Source organism: Microtus pennsylvanicus, chromosome 16 (assembly GCF_037038515.1).
Source record: "Microtus pennsylvanicus isolate mMicPen1 chromosome 16, mMicPen1.hap1, whole genome shotgun sequence".
NCBI lineage: Eukaryota > Metazoa > Chordata > Mammalia > Rodentia > Cricetidae > Microtus > Microtus pennsylvanicus.
In genome coordinates this window covers 37,816,335-37,822,334 of record NC_134594.1, presented here as the reverse complement: position 1 = coordinate 37,822,334, position 6,000 = coordinate 37,816,335, and the positions used below count along the sequence as shown (strand labels likewise).

The 6,000-nt window shown below is 47.2% G+C and overlaps 1 protein-coding gene across 1 annotated transcript in view; it reads left to right on the top strand.

Moving 5' to 3' along the window:
- Positions 1–2,315: 2,315 nt before the first annotated feature.
- Sptssb (serine palmitoyltransferase small subunit B) overlaps positions 2,316–6,000 on the top strand; it is a 28,987-nt gene continuing 25,302 nt past the window's right edge. The window contains exon 1 of the mRNA XM_075951029.1: positions 2,316–4,038. The gene's annotated coding sequence lies outside the window, so the exon portion shown is untranslated. The remainder of the gene's footprint in view (positions 4,039–6,000) is intronic.

Sequence of the window (6,000 nt, the reverse complement as noted above, 5' to 3'; positions counted from 1 at the left end):
TCTGCTTCCCCTCAACAAGGAATTGTCAGACAAATAAACCTCACCGGCCCACCGGCCAAGTCACTTTAGGTTGAGTACTTCAGCACAGGAACATAAATGAAAACAGGGCAGAAATCAGCAGCAGGAAAGGAGTCTCTTCAATGGATCCTCACATAGCCTGCCTCCTTCCTTCCTAGAGCCTTAACTCCAATGGCATTCCAAACAAAATAAATAAGAGCTTTAAAAGGTGATTGGCATCTAACCTCCAATCTCACAGTGTGCCTTTCTTTTTTTTTTTTCTTTTTTTTTCTTTTTGGTTTTTCGAGACAGGGTTTCTCTGTGGTTTTGGAGCCTGTCCTGGAACTAGCTCTTGTAGACCAGGCTGGTCTCGAACTCACAGAGATCCGCCTGCCTCTGCCTCCCGAGTGATGGGATTAAAGGCGTGCGCCACCACCGCCAGGCTGTCACAGTGTGCCTTTCATGGGCCAAAAAAACAACTGAAGGTTGGTCATTTAATGGCCTTGTCTGAGGTTATGTGTCATCTTTGCTTACTAATGTCACCACCCTCCCCTTCCCCCGTGTGTTTGCTACATGTGTGTGTGTGCGCGTGCGCGCCTGCGCGCGCGCACGCGCGCCCACATCTCAACATATGCATGGGGACCCAGAGTCTGAGTTCTGGCATTTTCTTCTACTGCTCTCTCTCCACATTATTTTGTTTTTTGAGACAAGGTTTCTCTCTTTGGGGCCTGTCCAGGAAATGTACTCCGTAGACCAGGTTGGCCTTGAACTTACAGAGATCCGCCTGCCTCTGCTTCCCAAGTGCTGGCATTAAAGGCGTGTGCCCCCCCCCCCCCCCCCCCGCCACTGCCCAGCACTTCCCATGTTATTTTAGGCAGAGTCTCTCACTGAACCTGGAGCTCGTCAGTTCAGTTAGACTAGCTGGCTAGCAGGAACCCTGTCTGCCGCCCCCAGCACTGGGATTACAGATGTACTGCATGTTCCAGTGTTTTTACACGATGTTGGAGATGTGAACTCAGGTCCTCGTGTTTACCTAGCAAGTACTTTACAGACTGGACCATCTCTCCAGTCCCAAGACTCATTATCATACTATACCCCATAAATTTTTACCATTATTGCATATTAATAAAAGATCTTTAAGTTATGGAGATGGAAATGCTAACTGCCCTGATTTGATCTTTGCAAACTATGCATAAATATCAAACATTACCACACCGTATCGTTTCTATTTGAACAACTAAAACAATACACTTAGAAAGAGTGTGCAATCGCTCCATTTGAATCTGATCTAGGTTAAGTTTACCATTATGATTTGTTTGACTGGATTTATTTGAAACTGTGTCTCATTTAGCCCAGGCTGGCCTAGAGCTTGCTGTGTACTGAAGATGAACTTCTAACTGCCCCGGTTCTACCTCCCAATGCTGAAATTACAGGTATGTACCACCACTCCAGACAGCGTGAGCCAGATTTAAAACACCTTTAGATTTCCAACTGTCTATCAATTAGGGTAACTTTATTTCTCCATCTTTATCCTTTCTGTGTTTGGAAGAGCGATGCGGTTTCAATGGCCTCTGCCTTGCCTGCTGTGTGGCCTCTATCTGGTGACTCAGTGTTATATGTTCACGTGGCACACATAGACTATGTTTTCTCTTCTCGGGAGGTGTCCAGATAGACATGAAGGCATGCCTATGTGCCTTTTAAAAAATATCATGTTCAGTGGTCTGGACACTTTTGCCATCAGGTAGGTTTCCTCCAACTTCTATGTAGAGTAGTTGCTGAAGGCTCCCATTTCAGAAGCTTTGGACAGGAAGATCTCTGTCCTTTTCCACAGACGTGGGAGTTGTTGTCCCAATCTAGAACAGTGGTTCCCAACCTTTCTAAGGCTGTGTGACCTTAATACAGTCCCTCATGTGTGGTGACAGCCAACAATAAAATTCTTTTTGTTGTTACTTCCTAACTGTAATTGTGAATTTTAATGTACATATCTGTGTTTTCTGGTGGCCTTTGGTGACCCCGTGAAAGAGTCATTCGACCCAAGGGAACCCCCTTGTTGAGAATTGCCGGTCTAGCGGGAGGACTTGGAAATATATTAAGGTCCAAAAACTGTAAGAACATTGGTCATCCTGCAAATTGCCTTTTCTCAGAGCCTGTGTTTCCCCCTCTATAGCCTTAAGTTATGTCTACCCTGCAAATATTGCAAGGTGTGTCAGGAGAAGCCGAGATAAGAAATGTGACTAACATAAAGTGATTAAGAAATAAAAAAAAAAAAATATTCACAAGAGCTGTGAGGAAAGATAGCTGTAAGAAACAGTGAGCCTGGGCATGTGTTCTACACATGCTCCTTTCCCAGCCCCCAACCACCTTCAGCTTTGGGGGACACCCTGCTTCCTGCAAGGAGACACCCGCCACCCAATAGCGTGAGGCTCCCTCTGCGAAGGCTCGGAGCTCCCATCCTGCTGAAAGTGTGTTGTGAGAAAGAGCGGAACGCTGCCAGGAGCTCAAATTTGCGCTTCAGCACAATCAGCACTGTGGAGCCTATGACGCCTCCCACTCCTGGAGTGGAAGCTGAATGGCAGATGCAGCCCGAACGTTCATTAATTGAGAGGCTTCCGTCCCCGGACGCCCCTGGATCTTGGACAGAAAAAATTCCGGTCGGGTATTTAGGATGAGGATACCCAGGCCCTCTGAACTTTTAACGCGCAGTCATGGAGTCAAATGCAAGAATTGCCTAGGATGGAGAAGAAAGAGATCGATCGTGGTCTGGCTGCGGGTTTCCAGCGGAGATGCTGCGAAGGGCACGCCTGCCCCGGAGCCGCTCTGTGCGTCTCTGCGGCACCCCGCCGCCTGCCGGCCCCCTTTTCCCAATTTGTCCTCGGGCCCGCAGTCGTCTGCGAATGAATAATTCCCTGCACTTGTGAGTGAGCCCACACAAGTTCCCCAGGCACGGTCCTCCTACCTCTTTCCCCCAGGGAAGGGTGGGAGCAGTTTTTCCAACCGTAACCTTCCTACCACCTGGGGGAAGGTGACTTTTGGGAAGCCGAGGGATTGTTTTACTGGATCCTAGGCAGCTGAAGTGGCTGCCTGTGCTAAAGTGGTTCATTTTCTTCCTTTGCTTTTTGACAAACGGTGGGCGGACCGATGCCCGGGCGCGACCCCGGGGCTCACTTCGCTGCCGGACGCTGAGTTTCAGACTGCAGCCTTGCTCTGCGTACACCCAGGCCCCTTTGCCGCTCATCGAGTGTGCGGACGGGTGAATGCTGACAGGCATCCTTTGAGCATTGGTTAAAGCCCCAGCGTGCTCACCTTTGCATCTCCTGGTTTTCTGCTGCCGCTGCCTCCTCCTCCTTCTCCCCCTCCCCTCCCCCCTACTCTTCCCCCATCCTCACCCTATCATCAGCACCACCACCAAAAGACGCGTCCCTTTGGCAGAGTCGAAGCTCCCGGCCGAAACGAAGGGGGAGGGAACACCCATCCCCCACCTCCCATCTCTGCCTAGGCTCCGGGTTTTACTGCAGCAATCGGAGGTGACAGCGCCACCTCGGTCTCGGTAGCTCTCCGAGCCCCGGCTCCCCCCCACCCCACCCCACCCCAGTGTCGGGGAGGAAAGCGCCCCCTCCTGAGAGGCTAATCTCCGGAGAAGCGCGAAGGAGCTACAGAAAAGCGAATTTTAAAAATGTAGAAGTCACTGGGCTGCATTCCTCGGAGGACAGCCCAATCCCCCAGGACTGAGTGTCAGCGCATAGGAAGTTGGGACCTTAGAGCGAAGGGGGAGGGGAGTGGTGCAACCCCGCATTCTCTTCTGGAAGGAGTCTCTGCAAGCCCTGCGGTTGGACACAAGTTTGCGTAAGAGTGTTTTCCTTTTGTCAATTATTAATCACCGGAATCAGTTTGGCAGAACTGGAGTTTTAGCAGTAGTGCAGAGGGCGGGGCCCGAACACCTAACTCTTGGGGCCTCCCCTGCGCCCGGCGCAGTGGCAAGCTAACAGCAGCTGGGGAGAAGCCAGAGCATCCAAGCTCACCCAAAGGCACCAAAGGCAGGAGGTAAGCATCTTCCAAAAACCTGCATCCAATACGAAGAAGCTTTCTTAACACAGAATTTCTGTCTTCATGGGGGGGGGGGAGATAGAACTGAGCTTTAATGTAATTTATCTGCTTATTATCTAACCACATTACAACTTTAAGAACTGAATGGGTCCTCTTGGCATTCACTATGTTGGAAACTAAGATGTTTCACTCAACATAAGCCAAACTTTATTACTGGAACTTTTCCAGCCATAAGAAAATTATTTTACATTATTTTCATTATTCTATCTTTGTGTGGCTTGTTAATACCCAGGGAAATATCTTAGGATGTGTTTGGCTTTCTTATTTATCTAGTAGTATTTATCTAGTTTCCTGCTCTTCTTTTTATGCCAATAAGTTACTTTAGGCAAGGGCACACCAGTCCACTGCCAGCAGATAAGGCATAGCTAGGAAAGAAATGTGTTTTAGTATTTTTTCTTAATTATTAAGCACAGAGTGTTTTCTCAAGGATGCTTCTGTGATTGTCACAAGCAATCAAAGTCTTCAACCCATGGAGCAATGTGTGTCATAGCATCCTTGGGGACCAGGGGAGCATAGGTGGGGAGGTTTTCAGGTACAAGCGTCAAGTCTAGACTTTCTCAAATGGAAAGGCATTCAACTGGTTGGGAGTGCACAGGTCAGCCCAGCCCGTGCGCCAGTACAAAAATTGAGGAACTGTTATGTCTAAACGTTAGCTCCCAAAGTCCAAATAAATGTATCAGGGAAAGTGCGATGTTTGCTTTTGCAAGAGACTTTATAGCAGCAGTGGTTATTTTGAATCAAAAGTTAGTAAGAAATACACTGCCGTTTTTTGCTGAAGAACTTTTAAATGTGAGATTCATTCCTGTGCTTAACGCGGCGATCTTTTTCATGCTTTTTTTAAAAAGTTCTTTTTTGGGGGAGGTTGTTTTTGGTTTTTTGATTTTGTTTTTGTTTGTTTTTGCTTCTGCAAGACAGGGTTTCTCTGAGTAGCCTTGACTGTCCTGGATCTCTCTCTCTATGAACCAGAGTTGCCTCGAACTCATAGAGATCAGCCTGCCTCTGCCTTTAAAGTTCTGAGATTAAAGGCATGCTCCACCACCATCACCATTTTCATGATCTTTAATAGTTGTGATGGCTTTGTATATTGATCACTTAGACCAACAATGAACTTTTGTGTGGGATACGCAACCTCATTTGTCAAATCTCTCTAAACAACAATTTAACTGCAATAAATGAAAAATGGTTGTTAAGGCAAAGGCACAGACTGCGTATCAAGTAGAAAACCAACCAGTCTTCAATTCCTGTTGGTTTTCTTAACCTACTGTTTATAAGCTTGCTAATTTTAAAATTAAAAATCATCCTTTACACGTCTATGGCCAATTGTGGCCAACAAAGTCGGTGTAAACTCTGACCACCAATTGACAGCCTTCATTTCAGATTATCTGAACAGCAGCTGGAGCTGAAAAGATGGCTCAAAGAATTAAGTACGTTCAAGCATGAGGACCCAAGTTCAAATCCCAGTACCCACATCAAAAGGCACAGTAGAATGTGCCTGTAATCCCAGAGCTGGGAGGCAGCATGAGAATCCTCCAGTCTTCTCCAGATAGCCGTTCTAGCCAAATGGGCAAGCTCCTGGTTCAAGGAGAGACCCTGTCTCAAAAAGTAAAAGGTGGAGCCATAGGAGGAGACACCAAACACTAACTTCTGACTTCCCCACACAACCCCAAGTTGTGCACATAGACCACACACACATGAGCAAATCATCCAAAAGAGACTCAACTTCTCAAATTATGTCTGTGAACACACCTGTTACAAAACAGTAAGTGGTGAAAATTATCTCGGGATATTATCTGAGGGATTACAGCAAATAATGAAGCGTTTATGCCAAATAATCGGTAATATCGGAGTAAAAACAACAAGGGTGTGTGGTATTTGAGCACACTTCATCTCCCCAGCCTC